This window comes from Mizuhopecten yessoensis, unplaced genomic scaffold (genome assembly GCF_002113885.1).
Source record: "Mizuhopecten yessoensis strain PY_sf001 unplaced genomic scaffold, ASM211388v2 scaffold443, whole genome shotgun sequence".
NCBI classification, from domain to species: domain Eukaryota; kingdom Metazoa; phylum Mollusca; class Bivalvia; order Pectinida; family Pectinidae; genus Mizuhopecten; species Mizuhopecten yessoensis.
Window position 1 is genome coordinate 55,894 of NW_018403549.1, and position 17,241 is coordinate 73,134.

At 43.6% G+C, this 17,241-nt stretch overlaps 1 protein-coding gene across 3 annotated transcripts in view; it reads left to right on the plus strand.

The window, feature by feature from the left end:
* LOC110449308 (fasciclin-1-like) overlaps window positions 1–17,241 on the plus strand; it is a 114,764-nt gene that overhangs the window by 23,360 nt on the left and 74,163 nt on the right. The window contains exon 1 of one of the 3 annotated variants that reach the window (XM_021496090.1): window positions 8,199–10,210. The exons of the other annotated variants lie outside the window; for them this stretch is intronic. The gene's annotated coding sequence lies outside the window, so the exon portion shown is untranslated. Of the gene's footprint in view, window positions 1–8,198; window positions 10,211–17,241 lie in introns of those variants that run through there. 3 annotated transcript variants of the gene reach the window in all.

Below are 17,241 nucleotides of genomic sequence, written 5' to 3' on the forward strand. Positions count from 1 at the left end.
CCCCCCCGAAGAAACGACCACTCTGGATAGAAGTGTACGCGGCCTACTACAGCTAGTTAGTCTCGTACAAAACAAAGGTCGGGCTTCTACTATACATCTGTGTGGAGGACATTTAATGTGTTTAATGCTCCTTATACGGAACACCGTTCTTACACGGGAAAACTTCCAAAATACATATTATTGTCTTTGTACAAAATAAAATTTGCTAACAGAGGAAACCTGAACTATTGATCCCGTAATCGGAATAAGTTACTGTGTACAGCGTGCTATCCATAAACAGAGTCACGAAGACCAAATAACGGGCCTTCAACGATATCACCTTACTGGGGGATTCTGGATCATATCAAGATTCATTGTGGAAAAATTCGGGATAATTTAAGCATTAACACTTTGGAGACAACGGCGGTTTAGATGTGCGGTAATCTTCATGCCACACACTTCATTAAAACGATAGGTTTCAAATGAAAACTGACAAATTAGCTCCCGCGTAGATGGGAAGTTGAGCCTCGTTACTAATATGGCGAGGCATCCTCGTCCCCAAGATACTTCCGGTTGATGGATTGTCCCAAAGGTGCGTTCGATAGATGAAGTGTCTGAGGATTATGGGCCAGTTCGATGACCACCCTGTCCAAATGCCTAGGGTATATATCTTGCTAGTAACAGAAGACATGTGGAGTTATCTCCTTTGAAGATCTGGGAGACCAAGGGATCAGGTTCCCGGATTAGTTATCTAACTAATAGTGGCCTTGTACCCTAAAACATCATTCTTGTGTGGTGTGTTTATCGATCTAGGAGACCTCATTTATCGACGGTGGCGCTAGTAATAATATAGACGAAGTGCATACCAATCATGGATCGTTTTATATCTGTGTGTCGTGAAAAAGTCGACTCAAGAAACCTGAGGTTTTAATGCCTAACAAAAACTATGGACTAGTTACAGGTTCCATAACAGACAAATAAGTGACCGGACGACAACTCGTCTGTTTTCGGCGGATGAATACATTAACACTAACGTCAATAAACAATGTAAATTATGTAAGAAGTTCGTAGGTATGTAATATAAATCTCAGAACGATGAAATACAATCACAGACTTGTGTTGCGGGCTTTCATTATCCATAATTGATACACTTGATTTAGCAATATGCATATTGGAGGGAATATTGTTCAGATCAGGTCTATCAGTCATAGATTAACCAACACTACACTTTGTATATAGGCAGTATAAAATAACGCAGAAAATTAACATACATTGACATCAGTATTCTTAATCGTGATCATAATAGTTTTGCCAGTAATTTCAATCGTTCGTACTGTGCTCATACAATTTATATATACTCATAAGTAGACGAACAATGTCCAATCGCGTGATGGTCACGTGGATCCAAAACGATAATCTAAGTTGGGTTGAAGAAACAGCATCATGCTATATGTATAATAAACCTTCAACCCATGGGTTGTAAAAACGGTTCGTCGGACCGAACCAGATAATACAAACCGTCCTCGGTTGTTCGGTATTGGTTAACTCTACCTCACTAATTAAGAAAAGTACTATATGCATTTCCGCAGATATGTGTTAATTGCCGAGGCACCAACATAAATGAAGCCATCAGGAATATCCCCCGTCGAATTACGAAGTGTGAGCCGCGAGTGTAATAGTATTATGCTGTATACCTTTCTCCCTCGAATTACGAAGTGTGAGCCGCGAGTGTAATAGTATTAACCCTCGTACTCCTGCTGTATACCTTTCTCCCTCGAATTACGAAGTGTGAGCCGCGAGTGTAATAGTATTATGCTGTATACCTTTCTCCCTCGAATTACGAAGTGTGAGCCGCGAGTGTAATAGTATTAACCCTCGTACTCCTGCTGTATACCTTTCTCCCTCGAATTACGAAGTGTGAGCCGCGAGTGTAATAGTATTATGCTGTATACCTTTCTCCTCGAATTACGAAGTGTGAGCCGCGAGTGTAATAGTATTATGCTGTATACCTTTCTCCTCGAATTACGAAGTGTGAGCAGTGAGTGTAATAGTATTATGCTGTATACCTTTCTCCTCGAATTACGAAGTGTGAGCAGTGAGTGTAATAGTATTATACTGTATACCTTTCTCCTCGAATTACGAAGTGTGAGCAGTGAGTGTAATAGTATTATACTGTATACCTTTCTCCCTCGAATTACGAAGTGTTAGCCCCGAGTGTAACAGTATTAACCCCCGTACTCCTGCTGTATACCTTTCTCCCTCGAATTACGAAGTGTGAGCCGCGAGTGTAACAGTATTATGCTGTATACCTTTCTCCCTCGCCAACACTTTCTAGCTGACTAGTCGTACAGCTCGGATATCACTGCAAATGAACTTCCGGTCCCATGAGATGACCAATCACAAACGATTTGACAAACGGGATTTTATTGAGATATAAATCTAATTCTTAGATAGAAAAGCGCAGTCTTAAAATGTGAAAGTTCCATGGAGTTTGTTACATGTACTTAATACCGCTGGGTCACATAGATCCAGTTATTTACATAAGAATCGCATCCTCGTGGAGGGAGTGCAATTTGGTAGGAGTTAATAGTCCTATAACGATGCGTTGTATTGAAATATATGTAATGTGTATGTTCTTTTTTCAGCTGAGGTTTGATTACTTTGTACTTTTACAATTAAATGTTAGAGCCAGCATCACCTTAACATGTAAATGTTGTACAGGTGTATACGTTATATCCTATTTAATCATTGTTTGAACCAATGTGATATAATAACGGCCCTTTAAAACTAGTAATTATTGAATGTTAAACGAGTGGATTAAAAGTGAGAAAGAATGATCAGTGAATAAGGTGGTCGGGGAGTGAGTGAATGAGTGATAGACGAAGCAGACAATGAGTGAGAGAGTGAATGAATTAGGGAGTTTGTGAGTGAGGGATTAAGTGAGTGAGGGAGTTAGTGAGTGAGTGAGGGAGTTGGTGAGTGAGGGAGTCGGAGTTGGTAAGTGAGGGAGTTGGAGTTGGTGAGTGAGGGAGTTAGTTATTGAAGGGATTTGTGGGTGATAGAGTTAGTTGGTAGGAGAGTGAGGGAGTTAGTAAATTAGGGAGGTGGTGAGTGAGGGAGTTAGTGGATGATAGAGTAAGTGAGTGAGGGAGTTAGTGGGTGATAGAGTAAGTGAGTGAGGGAGTTAGTAGGTGAGGGAGTAAATGTGTGAGGGAGTTAGTGGGTGATAGAGTAAGTGAGTGAGGGAGTTAGTAGGTGAGGGAGTAAATGTGTGAGGGAGTTGGTGAGTGAGGGTGTTAGTTATTGAAGGAATTTGTGGGTGATATAGCTAGTAAGTAGGAGAGTGGGGGAGGTAGTAGGTGAGGGAGTTAGTGTATGATAGAGTAAGTGAGGGAGGGAGTTAGTGTATGATAGAGTAAGTGAGGGAGGGAGTTAGTGGATGATAGAGTAAGTGAGGGAGGGAGTTAGTGTATGATAGAGTAAGTGAGGGAGGGAGTTAGTGGATGATCGAGTAAGTGAGGGAGGGAGTTAGTGTATGATAGAGAAGTGAGGGAGGGAGTTAGTGGATGATAGAGTAAGTGAGGGAGGGACATTTTTCGACCTTATCCCGTATGTTATTACAGGACAATCTACAATATCTCAGAACTTACAAAAGGAATTTAAGATAAGGTAAGCTATGATATGTAGGCCTATTCATAAGGAACATTTTGTAAGCTAGGATATGTAGGCCTATTGATAAGCGTATTAGACGGTAATAATATTACACAATGACCATCGTTTACTGGTCGGACTCACATATGTTACTGTCCATATACACTCAATAGCGTGTTCGAGAGCCCCGGCGTACCTACACGAACGTACGTACACGTGTCCGAGAGCCCCGGCGTACCTACACGGAGGTACATGTACGTACTTGTGTCCGAGAGCCCAGGCGTACCTACACGGACGGACGGACGGACGGACGGACCGGCGTAACTACAAGGATATATGTACGTATCCGAGAGCCCCGGCGTACCTACACGGATATATGTACGTGTCCGAGAGCCCCGGCGTACCTACAGAGATAGATGTACGTGTCCGAGAGCCCCGGCGTACCTACACGTATATACAGTTGTGGTACCGCACAACGCACCAAAAATAGCGTGCGCACACCGTGCATACATCGTTCACACACCGTCCGCACATCGTCCACACATGGTGCGCACAACTGTGCGATTTAGCAATCGTTCGCCCCGTTGTGCGCTTCTCTCCGCACAACTGTGCGATTTGGTATCATTTGTAGATCAAAATTACGGAATGACAAAAGTACGGAAGGCTTGTGTGCGATAATATACACTATGTATATATCTGTAATTTCTCATCACAATAATCAAGATTAAACAATTTCACCAGAGGGGTATAATACATTATTATATACGTCTCTGATTTCACAATGTATGTTACACAGTATTACATGTACAGCGACCGTTAGGCTGTCAAGAATGGGTTTGGCTCCAAGGTAAGAGAACAGGTAAATAATAATTTGATGAGTGTCCAGAGTTTTACCTGACCAGTGCCTGACACACAGAGTTGATAAGTTTGACCGTAATGAATAGTATTTGTTATTTGCATTCGTTTGTCTATAGCTCCCATTCACCTGGATTTTCACACCCCGGCCTTACCCGACGAGTTACGTAAGTGCCCCAGGCGGGGGGAAAACTACGGTCCAGGTACATGTACAAAGTGGTTATATTTACCTGTATACGAGATTGTGTTGTAATTTTACATGTGTCGATTAAGTTTGTTTAAAAACACAGAAATTACAATTTGTAAATATAAGAATGTATAGATAGAAAGATAAGTTTATAGATGTTGCTAGAATATAGAAACATACGTAAACATCAAGTTTATATGTTTAAACATGAAAACGTATATGTTGTCGAGGCATTCCTCAATTTACACCAACCACGATTGTTATCGCACAACGTCCGTCCATCGTGCGCACATATGTGCGCAAGCAATGATCGTCCAGCTTTTTATCGTTCGCCCATCGTGCACACACCGTTCACACATCGTGCACACATCGTGCGCACACCGCACATCGTGTAACGTTGTGCGATCCCATAACTGTATGTACGTGTCCGAGAGCTCCAGGGTACGTGTCCGAGAGCCCCGGCGTACCTATACGGATAGATGTACGTGTCCGAGAGCTCCGGCGTACCTACAAGGATATATGTACGTGTCCGAGAGCCCCGGCGTACCTACACGGATATATACACGTGTCCGAGAGCCCCGGGCGTACATGTACCTACACGGATATATGTACGTGTCCGAGAGCCCCGGGCGTACATGTACCTACACGGATATATGTAACCAATATGTATTGTACCTGTAAAACTGAGGTTTGCTGAGATACAGGTCTCTAAACAGTACAATACTAGTACTGTAGGTCTCAAGTTTACAAGTATAAACAAAGTACAAAAGAATATTTGTACAAGTTTTGTTTCCTTCATTTACTCACTGCCCCTATGTACTTGTTCGATCACAGACATCCAAGCCGGTAGGTTTACTTACACACCGGTTTGTATATAGTACAATACATATATCAGAGTCCGTACTTCAAGTTAAATGCTTGTTTCTCCCGACGATATTTCCCGTCTTCGCCAATAGATGCGTACATAGGACGAAATCTTGAGACATTCTGACAAACACTACCTAGAACATGCTCACGTGCTCACACCTGCGTTACTTGGAATCCGAGACAAGTTTATATCACGTCTCTGCAGACCTCGGTTATTTTCTAGTGTGCAAAAGCCAACTAAATAAGAACCAGATGGTGTTTTGAGTGTTTTCACAAAGACTGGAGTAAACAATCTACTGGAAATCACCTCTTGAAGGTCATCTGGTTTCTTAATATTGACTGAAGGTAAATGTCTACTGGTATGTAAGTGTTTACAAACAGATATATACAGACACTGTGGGGGATTATCTAACATATACAGGGTATCGGGGTATACAGAAACGTGAGCTACGGTATCATACGTCCAGTCTGTTAAACAGTTCGTACATGTCACTTATCATTGGTGGACACTGGTCTTCTATTGAAGTAACGATGTATGTCCATATTGATACTAAGCCAAAAGGTAGTCGATAAATCTTAAAGAAAGAAGTATAATCGAGATATTTCAGAAAGTATGGAAAACAAAATTCACCAAATATACATTGAAAGAACATATTGAACTACAAGAACAAACAGTAAATGTAATGTGATGTAATGTAAAGTAATGTACTGACGCCGGGTCGCCGTAATATGGACACTTATGCAGTTGTACCATAAATATCCAGTCACTACCTATCCAGGATATATCCAGTCATTAATGTTGAGAACATATTCGTTAGGTTTTTTTCCATGTAATCCAATCCGACCTGCGTTTATATCATACATAAGATTTTTGTTGAGATGAATTCCCGTTCATAGTTTTCTTGTGGGGTGTCAGTGACGTCTGTTGCACTGGTGATTATTTTGATAAAACATGGTCAATTACCAATAAAACAAGGTCCATTACCAATAAAACAAGGTCCATTACCAATAAAATAAGGTCCATTACCAATAAAACAAGGTACATTACCAATAAAACAAGGTCCATTTACAATTAAAAAAAGGTCATTTACCAATAAAACAAGGTCCATTACCAATAAAACAAGGTCCTTTACCAATAAAACAAGGTCCATTACCAATAAAACAAGGTTCCATTACCAATAAAACAAGGTCCTTTACCAATAAAACAAGGTCCATTACCAAAAAAAAGGTCCTTTACCAATAAAACAAGGTCCATTACCAATAAAACAAGGTCCTTTACCAATAAAACAAGGTTCATAACAAATAAAACAAGGTCCGTTACCAATGAAACAAGGTCCTTTACCAATAAAACAAGGTTCAATACCAATAAAACAAGGTCCTTTGCGAATAAATCAAGGTCCATTACCAATAAAACAAGGTCCATTACTAATAAAACAAGGTCCATTACCAATAAAACAAGGTCCATTACCAATAAACAAGGTCCATTACCAATAAAACAAGGTCCATTACCAATAAAACAAGGTCCATTATCAATAAAACAAGGTCCGTTACCAATAAAACAAGGTCCATTACCAATAAAACTAGGTCCATTACCAATAAAACAAGGTCCTTTACCAATAAAACAAGGTCCATTACTAATAAACAAGGTCCATTACCAATAAAACAAGGTCCTTTACCAATTAAACAAGGACCGTAATCAATAAAACAAGGGCCGTAATAACCCTTCCAGAATCAGCTCCCTTTTTATGCATTTTGGAGATTCCACCTTGACTACATGTACATGTAGCATGCGGTTTAAAAGCACAAAATGAAAATAAACGGTTAAACATGTATTGTTGGACACAAAACAACATACACCTGTAAACAATTTGGTATTTTAGAGGCGTGTTTATAATCCATAAAACGGCGGAATGTTAATACATGTGAAATAATGAGAGACGAGATCTGAGTCGATATTTCTGAAGGAAAGATTATCTGAGGTGACTCCAGGTTATCAGTAAATCACGCGCACTAAACACGTCAGGTACACGCGTCTGTTGTCAGCGATACCGCCAGTAAGTGTTACCGGGAGTGATCAGTCCCACTACTATTATAGTCGCCTACTCAAATGCTATTTTAATTTAGGGACATTTGGAAACTTTTCATTTCGTCAACCTGTATTACCGGTCAGGGCTTTTCTCACAAGACCGTGAAAGTATGGTGGCATAGAAAGTGTCAAATTATTTATGAGCCTCTTTACTTCGACCTTGAATACGATTTGCTGAAGATCGACCTACATGCATATACACCCTTCTAAAAACGAATGAATAGAAAGTTTTAATAAAGAGGAAATATCTACTCTCATCTGGACATATATGTATATGGTCAATTCAGGTGTTGGTCTAAATACACGTATATATGCCGACATCCTTATATATATTAATACAGTCCGACGGAATCAGTGAGAGTGCTGGGATGTGGCGATATATATCTCACCTCTGATCTCTTTGATGAGGAAATCGCTGTACTATTTTAGTACGTATACAGATTCCGTGTATAGGTTTATTTTACATCACGACTGTACAGGTGTGCTCTGAGCCTTAACAGGTAAATAACGAGGTACCTACCTGTGTTTATAAACGATCTACCTGTATGTTTACCTTGTAGAGGTGAAAAGGGGCCTAAGATTTATTACTGATTTCTGTGATAAGACCCGGAGGCCGGGGAGGCTTATTGGAAAAAGTGGAACCACGACTTGGACTGAGAATTCCCCTACAGGAAAATAGCGAGTACACGGACCGTGTAACCGGTACATGATGTAGTTCCAGTGCGGTTACCGTAATTCTGTTTGGACACCTAACTCAGTAAGTGACCATCGGTTCCATCCACACGACTTGTAAACCATGCTACATACCCTGTTTGGAGTAAAAGGAACCCATACGAGCGTGACACTGAGATGATCGAAAGATAAACATTTGGACGTAAGTGATACTTTTAAAGGGATTAAACACGAGTGAATATACAGTTGTAAGACCTTGCCATGTTTTGACAGCAAAACACGGCTGTTTTTGTGACTGGGGTACAGTTTAACTCTAGACTTACTTTAGGAATTTGGGACTTATCCGGAACTTCGTACTAGAACATTGGTTTGTTCTTAGTGTAATATTGAGCCTTTACAATCTACCCGATATACGTATTGTTGACAACGGTATTACCACGATCCGAGATTTAGTTTAATGGGAATTTGCGGATATACGTGTGAAGTTTGACATTTGTTACGTTAATAAACACTGGGGCGTTTTTGTCGCCGTCCTAATGGTATGACGGCGTTTTGGTGGCATGCCGAGAAGAAGTACCAGAAAGAAGACACCTGTCACATTGTTTCGGGTCAGAAGTGTGAACCTAGACCCAGTACCTTGTTAGTGTGCTCCTAGTACCCCGCTGTGGGTCGACTTCCTTTTGTCAGCAAGTGAAATACTGGGGTGACCTTTACAGAGCTCAGTGTCATCCTCCGATAATTACAACCAAGTCTCACTGACGTGTCGGGAGACTTTTGGTGACAAACGACAGTAAACAATACCCATGAGAGGTCGCTACCCGTGACGCTAGTACGGTACTCTAAACTGATGTATCGGGATTAGTGATAAAGCTAGCATTGTTTACTGGTTTAACAGCAGGTTCTCGTAGATTTAGTAGTATTATCGGGAGTTATCAGCACTTGAGGAAAATCTGATTGTTTTGACGTAACGTTATTTCTCATCGTGCCGAAAAATATTGTGATTAAGAAATTACATTTTCTTTTATAAATGAAGTCACGTGATACAGTGAAGAGGAAGTGACTGTCGTGACTTTGTTACCCACGGTGTAACACGCCAAACAGCTGACAGTACGTGGCTTTGTTTGTACATACATATTTCTAGTTTGTAGCAGAATTTTCCTATTACGCCACACGCGAAAAAGTGACACTCATCGCTTCGTAGACCACCAACAAGTTTCGGTCAGGACGCTGATAAGGCTTGACGCCGAATCATATTGGACCTCTCCATGCGTGCTCAATGAAAGTAACTTGTGACCTCGTTGCGTATGTATGGTAACCCAAGGTTTCGGACATGCGTGAACCAGACATTTTCTGTTGTATAGTGTTGCATGTCATAACTAAGTAACTCTCCAAGGATTTATCGTCAGATGTAGTGTACATAACATCACAGTGTGTTGAGTGTAGGTACATGCTGTTGCTATAGAAATATTGCACGCGCAGTTATGGCGACCTTGAACCTGAGGTGAAAGCGCGTCAAAGAGAAGTCGCTAGTACGATACTAATTAGGGGCGATAGTAACAGTGGACCAAGAAATGGAAGATTACTAGTAATGTACAGTTGTTGGATCGACCGTGACTGGATACAATGATGTCAAATAACCTCTAAGCAAATATAGCCTCTAAACAAACGACAGCAAAACAAAACTCTTAAACAAGTCGGAACTTGTTACACTGTTGCATAATGGGATACTTTCCGTGACGTCACACTGTTTTAGAGAATGCAGCAAGAATTTCCATGGTGTAAAACAGGTTAACCACGGAATATAATTATGAAGCCAATACGATTAGCAGTCATGTAAGAAAGGCTGTGATTGGTGGAACAGTGATCAGAATGTGTCACCATGACAACTGTTGTTCATGCGATCACACCGATATGTAAGTATTGTACAAAGTGCTATCTGGATATTTATACAAAAATGATTGCAAGTCGAATACAAGATGTACATGTTTAATGCAAAATAAATTCAATAATGCTAGGAATTATAAAAAAGGTGCAAAATTTATCAGTTTCGTTCCTTTTAACTACATTTTGAAATAATGTCGGAATAAGTAAACAACAACAACATAGTAGCACATCCATATTTCTAAGTAAGTTTGCTAAATTAATAACAGTATAAACGTCGAAATGAAAATGATTGTAATCAAATCTACTTTAAACAGTGATACTATGATACCGTAAATAACTCGTTTTCATTAAATAGCTGACCCCGCTTTGTGAACCTATAACTCACATACAATATTCCAGGGTTTACTTTGGTTAGTTTGGTCGTACTTTACCGTTGTTTATGTAGTACAGCAGGACTGGCCGCTGAAATGTTTCTTTTCATCTAAAACCGGAAATTAATATGCTAATATAAACAAGCGCGCAAAGAACTCAGATTGACATCTCTAAGACGCTTACATCCTTGCAAGGTCGACGCGTCAAAGACATGACAAGGAGAGCAATTTATTCTCGGTTTTAGATAAATACATTGGCGGTCGCTACATGTAGGTCTTCGATTCGGCGTGTACGTATGTTATAGACAGGTCGGGACGGCAATATGTAGGAGGGGGCAGTCTAAGTGTGTTAAAGGGAGAAGGGCTGAGACCACAGTGAATGGATGGGGGAGGGGAGGAGAGGAGAGGGGCTGAGACCACAGTGAAAGGGTGTGGGAGGGAAGGGGTTGAGCCCACAGTGAATGGATGGGGGAGGGGAGGGGCTGAGACCATTTGGTTAAAAACCATAATATTTGACTGACGTCATTTTGATTGATTGATAACCATATACATATAAAATCCTATATAAATATGTATCAATACTTCTTACATTTTATATAATAAATAGATTCTCCATATGTGGAGTATGCTGTACTCAAAACCCATATCTCTGTATTATATATGAGACACAATGTTTTAAATATTCGATCACAATTAAAGTCGACCAAGCAAATTTCATCAAGGTATATACAGTTACGGCCATTTTCGTCATCACTGCTAAACGTTAGACAACCAAAATGATAACAAAAACCAAAACTATGAAAACAAAAAAATCGTGACACGTACAGCGTGGAGATACAGAATCTGATATTAACAGTCTGCTGTTATTATTGTAGCGGGTCAAAGGTCAACTGTCATAAACACGTAATACGGTATTCCACAACAACAGATTACGTTACTATGGAAACTTTACCACGTGAGCGCGCGCCCTACAAACATATCGTGACTCCCACGATAGAGGTGGCGTGGAGAAGACAGTAACGATCGGTTGCACGTAGCCACAAATGACCGCGTTACTAAGGTCCGGAACTAAGGCCAACTGACCGCTAGGTTCCGCAATGTCGGACCGTCTAACTTAGGGTTTACAATTCTGCGTCAAAATGTCACATTGCGCATTGATGACAAATCTGAATATATACGTCAGGTCTCCAGCCGAATTCGTAGAAAGGTAAAATAAACAAAGGTCATCGGTCACTGATTCGAAACCGAGGCTATCCATAGGATCGATATCATGATGTGAATGTTTGACTGATCGGTGATCGGATTCGATGTGATGTGAATGTTTGACTGATCAGTGATCAGAGTCGATGTGATGTGAATGTTTGACTGATCGGTGATCAGAGTCGATGTGAATGTTTGACTGATCAGTGATCAGATTCGATGCGAATGTTTGACTGATCAGTGATCAGAGTCGATGTGAGTGTTTCACTGATCGGTGATCAGAGTCGATGTGAATGTTTGACTGATCAGTGATCGGAGTCGATGTGAGTGTTTCACTGATCGGGGATCAGAGTCGATGTGAATGTTTGACTGATCAGTTATCAGATTCGATGTGAATGTTTGACTGATCAGTGATCAGATTCGATGGGAATGTTTGACTGATCAGTGATCAGAGCCGATGTCATGTGAATGTTTGACTGATCGGTGATCAGAGTCGACGTAAATGTTTGACTGATCGGTGATCAGAGTCGACGTAAATGTTTGACTGATCGGGGATCAGAGTCGATGTGAATGTTTGACTGATCAGTGATCAGATTCGATGGGAATGTTTGACTGATCAGTGATCAGAGCCGATGTCATGTGAATGTTTGACTGATCGGTGATCAGAGTCGATGTGAAGGTTGACTGATCGGTGATCAGAGTCGATGTGAATGTTTGGCTGATCGGCGATCAGAGTCGATGTGAATGTTTGACTGATCGGCGATCGGAGTCGATGTAAATGTTTGACTGATCGGTGATCAGAGTCGACGTAAATGTTTGACTGATCAGTGATCAGAGTCGATGTGAGTGTTTCACTGATCGGTGATCGGAGTCGATGTGAATGTTTGACTGATCAGTGATCAGATTCGATGTGGATGTTTGACTGATCAGTGATCAGAGTCGATGTGAATTTTTGACTGATCGGTGATCAGAGTCGATGTGAATGTTTGACTGAACGGCGATCAGAGTCGATGTGAATGTTGACTGATCGGTGATCGGAGTCGATGTGAATGTTTGACTGATCAGTGATCAGATTCGATGGGAATGTTTGACTGATCAGTGATCAGAGCCGATGTCATGTGAATGTTTGACTGATCGGTGATCAGAGTCGACGTAAATGTTTGACTGATCGGGGATCAGAGTCGATGTGAATGTTTGACTGATCAGTGATCAGATTCGATGGGAATGTTTGACTGATCAGTGATCAGAGCCGATGTCATGTGAATGTTTGACTGATCGGTGATCAGAGTCGATGTAAATGTTTGACTGTTCGGTGATCAGAGTCGATGTGAATGTTTGACTGATCAGTGATCAGAGACGATGTGAATGTTTGACTGATCGGTGATCGGAGTTGATGTAAATGTTTGACTGATCGGTGATCAGAGTCGACGTAAATGTTTGACTGATCAGTGATCAGAGTCGATGTGAGTGTTTCACTGATCGGCGATCAGAGTCGATGTGAATGTTTGACTGATCGGTGTAAATGTGTGACTGATCAAGTACGCTGAGTATGGTATAAACCTTACTGTGCTGCAATGGGGGAAAAGTCCATGGAAAAACTATTTTCTATAATTAACGGGATTGTCGAAACACTAATTAATAAGAACCCCGTGCTTCATGACGCTATCAAGATTTTTTTCTGCAAAAAACAACAATTGAAAGGGCAATTTTTGCTGATTTTCCCCCCTAAAGCCCCAAGTCAGACTAAGTTAAGACTAAGTTAAGGAACGACAACTGTAGGTAGTGATCTAGATAAACTGGCAATTGAACTCCTCATCAACACAAGAAAGCGAAAAATAGAAGAAATGTCACTACATTGTAGAGGCGTTTTTATGTAAACGAATGTGGACAGTTACGGCACATGGGTGCCTCTAGGTACAGGTGCTAAATTGGATCATGATATAACGGACTCCCCGCGGGGGACTGAACACCGTAGATTGTCTGACCTGTCGCCATGTCTGCCGACAATAGACACCCCGGTTTTCCTTATGTCGTAACTGATCTTGTTTGACGCGAGTAATTAAAAACCAGCAGTCACCCTACATGGAGCTAGACCTGTCAAGATTTGTTGGTTAGTTTAACTAAAGGTCAGTTACACGCAATGACGCCACCCTATAAGATGGATTTCACTTATTTTTAAACTCTCTCTACTCTATACCTCCGGACCACTGCTATACCCCCGGACCACTCCTTTACCCCCGGACCACTTCTATACCTCCGGCCCACATCTATACCCCCAGACCACTTATATCCCCCGGACCACATCTATACCCCCGGCCCACTCCTATACCTCTGGACCACTTCTATCCCCCCGGACCACTCCTTTACCCCCGGACCACTTCTACACCGCCGGACCACTTCTATAACCTCGGACCACTTCTATACCCCCAGACCACTTATATACCCCGGACCCCATCTATACCCCCGGCCAACTCCTATACAGCTGGACCACTTCTATACCACCGGACCACTTATAAACCCCCGGACCACTTCTATTCCCCCGGATCTCTTCTATACCATCGGACCACTTTTTACCCCTGGACCACTTCTATACCCCCGGACCACATCTATACCCCCTGACCACTTCTTTACCCCCGAACCACTTCTATACCCCCGGACCCCTCCTTTACCCCCGGACCACTTCTACACCGCCGGACCACTTCTATAACCTCGGACCACTTCTATACCCCCGGACCCCTCCTTTACCCCCGGACCACTTCTACACCGCCGGACCACTTCTATAACCTCGGACCACTTCTATACCCCCAGACCACTTATATCCCCCCGGACCACATCTATACCCCCGGACCACTACTTCTATACCGCCGGACCACTTCTGTAACCCCGGACCACTTCTATACCCCCGGACAACTTCTTTACCCCCGGACCGCTTATTTACCCCCGGACCACTTCTATACCCCCTCACCACATCTATACCTCCGGACCACTTCTATAACCCTGACCACTTCTATAACCCCGGACCACTTTTATACCCCCGGACCATTTATATACCCCCGGACCACATATATACCCCCGGCCAACTCCTATACCCCCGGACCACTTCTATACCCCCTCACCTCATCTATACCCCCGGACCACTTCTATTCCCCCGGACCACTTCTATACTCCCGGATCTCTTCTATACCATCGGACCACTTTTATACCCCCGGACCATTTATATACCCCCGGACCACATATATACCCCCGGCCCACTCCTATACCCCCGGCCCACTTCTATACCTCCGGACCACTTCTATACCTCCCGACCACTTATAAACCCCCGGACCACTTCTATTCCCCCGGACCACTTCTATTCCCCCGGACCACTTCTATACTCCCGGATCTCTTCTATACCATCGGACCACTTTTATACCCCCGGACCACTTTTATACCCACGGACCACTTCTATCCCCCCGGATCTCTTCTATACCATCGGACCACTTTTATACCCCCGGACCACTTTTATACCCACGGACCACTTCTATACCCCCGGACCACTTCTTTACCCCCGGACCACTTATTTGCCCCCGGACCACTTCTATACCCCCGGACAACTTCTTTACCCCCGGACCGCTTATTTACCCCCGGACCACTTCTATACCTCTGGACCACATCTATACCCCCTGACCACTTCTTTACCCCCGAACCACTTCTATACCCCCGGACCCCTCCTTTACCCCCGGACCACTTCTATACCTCCCGACCACTTATAAACCCCCGGACCACTTCTATTCCCCCGGACCACTTCTATTCCCCCGGACCACTTCTATTCCCCCGGACCACTTCTATACCCCCGGCCACCTCCTATACCTCCGGACCACATCTATACCCCCTGACCACTTCTATACCCCCGGACTACTTCTTTACCCCCGGACCACTTATTTGCCCCCGGACCACTTCTATACCCCCGGACAACTTCTTTACCCCCGGACCGCTTATTTACCCCCGGACCACTTCTATACCCCTTGACCACATCTATACCCCCGGACCACTACTTCTATACCGCCGGACCACTTCTGTAACCCCGGACCACTTCTATACCCCCAGACCACTTATATACCCCCGGACCACTTCTATACCTCTGGACCACATCTATACCCCCTGACCACTTCTTTACCCCCGAACCACTTCTATACCCCCGGACCACTCCTTTACCCCCGGACCGCTTCTATACCGCCGGACCACTTCTATAACCCCGGACCACTTTTATACCCCCGGACCATTTATATACCCCCGGACCACATCTATACCCCCGGCCAACTCCCATACCCCCGGACCACTTCTATACCCCTTGACCACATCTATACCCCCGGACCACTTCTATAACCCCGGACCACTTTTATACCCCCGGACCACTTTTATACCCACGGACCACTTCTATCCCCCCGGATCACTTCTAAACCCCCGGACCACTTATAAACCCCCGGACCCCTTCTATCCCCCCGGCCAACTCCTATACATCTGGACCCCTTCTATACCACCGGACCACTTCTATACCTCCGGACCCCATCTATACCCCCGGACCACTTCTATGCCTCCGGACCACTTATAAACCCCCGGCCCACTTCTATACCCCCGGACCACTTCTATTCCCCCGGACCACTTCTATTCCCCCGGACCACTTCTATTCCCCCGGACCACTTCTATACTCCCGGATCTCTTCTATACCATCGGACCACTTTTATACCCCCGGACCATTTATATACCCCCGGACCACATATATACCCCCGGCCCACTCCTATACCTCTGGACCACTTCTATCCCCCCGGACCACTTCTATACCTCCGGACCACATCTATACCCCCAGACCACTTATATACCCCGGACCACATCTATACCCCCGGCCAACTCCTATACATCTGGACCACTTCTATACCACCGGACCACTTCTATACCTCCGGACCACTTATGAACCCCCGGACCACTTCTATACCCCCGGACCACTTCTATACCCCCGGACCACATCTATACCCCCGGCCCACTTCTATACCTCCGGACCACATCTATACCCCCTGCCCACTTCTTTACCCCCGAACCACTTCTATACCCCCGGACCACCTCTATACCTCCGGACCACATCTATACCCCCAGACCACTTATATCCCCCGGACCACATCTATACCCCCGGCCAACTCCTATACCTCCGGACCCCATCTATACCCCCAGACCACTTATATACCCCCGGACCACATCTATACCCCCGGACCACTTCTATTCCCCCGGACCACTTCTATACCCCCGGATCTCTTCTATACCATCGGACCACTTTTTTACCCCTGGACCACTTCTATACCCCCGGACCACTTCTTTACCCCCGGACCACTTCTATACCCCCGGATCTCTTCTATACCATCGGACCACTTTTATACCCCCGGCCCACATCTATACCCCCTGACCCCTTCTTTACCCCCGGACTACTTCTATACCCCCGGACCACTTCTTTACCCCCG